The sequence below is a fragment of the Rhipicephalus sanguineus genome, unplaced genomic scaffold (genome assembly GCF_013339695.2).
Source record: "Rhipicephalus sanguineus isolate Rsan-2018 unplaced genomic scaffold, BIME_Rsan_1.4 Seq2745, whole genome shotgun sequence".
Classification (NCBI taxonomy): Eukaryota; Metazoa; Arthropoda; class Arachnida; order Ixodida; family Ixodidae; genus Rhipicephalus; species Rhipicephalus sanguineus.
The window spans coordinates 9216-10631 of record NW_023614920.1 but is presented as its reverse complement, the minus strand read 5'-3'; positions in this window follow the sequence as shown (position 1 = coordinate 10631).

Below are 1416 nucleotides of genomic sequence, written 5' to 3'. Positions count from 1 at the left end.
CAACAAAATGTGGATTGATGGTATTCAATGATCACGGAGACCATACGGTCTTAATACAGGGCCAAAAAATACCGAGGGTAAGCGAGTACAAGTACCTCGGAGTATGGGTAAATGAGGGGGATAGATATATGGAGGTACAAGAGAAAGCATCGGTAGCAAAGGGAAAGAGGAATGCTGCAATTATGAAGCACAGAGCTTTATGGGGATACAATAGGTACGAGGTGCTTCGAGGGCTGTGGAAGGGTGTGATGGTCCGGGGCTTACATTTGGGAACTCAGTGGTGTGCATGAAGTCAGAGGTGCAATCAGGAATGGATGTAAATCAAAGGACGGTGGGCCGCCTCGCGTTGGGCGCTCACGGGAAGACGACAAATGAGGCGGTAAAAGGTGATATGGGAGGGACAGGCTTTGAAGTGAGGGAAGCGCAGAGCAAAATGAGATTCGAAGAGAGGCTGAGGAAAATGAAGAAGAGTAGATGGGCAGAGAAGGTTTTCAGGTATTTGTATAGAAAAAGCGTTGACACGCAGTGGAGAAAAAGAACTAGGAGGCTCACCAGTAAATACACGACTGGCAGTGCGGGCGATATGGCAACAAGGAGCATTAAGCGGAAGGTCAGAGAGGCGGAGAGGACTTATTGGATGACAGCGATGGAAAAGAAGCCGGCTCTGAGTAACTACCGAAAAGGAAAAAACGAAATAAGGAGGGAAAGGTTTTATGATAATTCAAGGGGAAGCGCTTTACTGTTTGAAGCAAGGTCGGGCTGCCTTAGAACGCGTAGTTATAAAGCGAGATTCAGTAACGAAGAAGAACAATGTACATGCTGCGGGGGAACTAAGGAAACGATGGAACATGTACTGATTGAATGTGGCGATATTCACCCAGGTATACGTGTGGGCAGGAGTCTACATGAAGCCTTGGGTTTTAGGGACAACAATGGAAAGCTGAACACGACCGCGATAGAAATAAGTAAGAGACGGTTAGAGTATTGGTGGCAGAAAAGTAGAGATAAAGTACAAAAATAAATAATTGGGGGAAAAAAGGTCAGTCTGCCTTAAGAGGCAGAGAGATGGACCGTGAATTTTATATTTTTTGTTATAATAACATAGATTTAATCAATGTAGATAAGGCATTAGGACAACATGAAACAAGAAAGTTTTTTTTTTCTTTTTTTTTTCTTTTTTTATCCTTCGAGCCTGGTGGCAGACATGTCACCGCCCCGTTATAAAGGGGACGCTCATAGCATCCATCCATCCATCCTGATGTCCCGAAATCCTGGGAATGCGTTCTCCAAGATTTTACAGGGAAACTGCGTATGGTTAGGTTCTGGCCGAAACTGCGTGCGTCGACAGGTTGTCGGCGGGGCGTGCGACGACAGGACGCTTAAAACGACGGTGCCATGCTTCTTGTGCGTGATGGT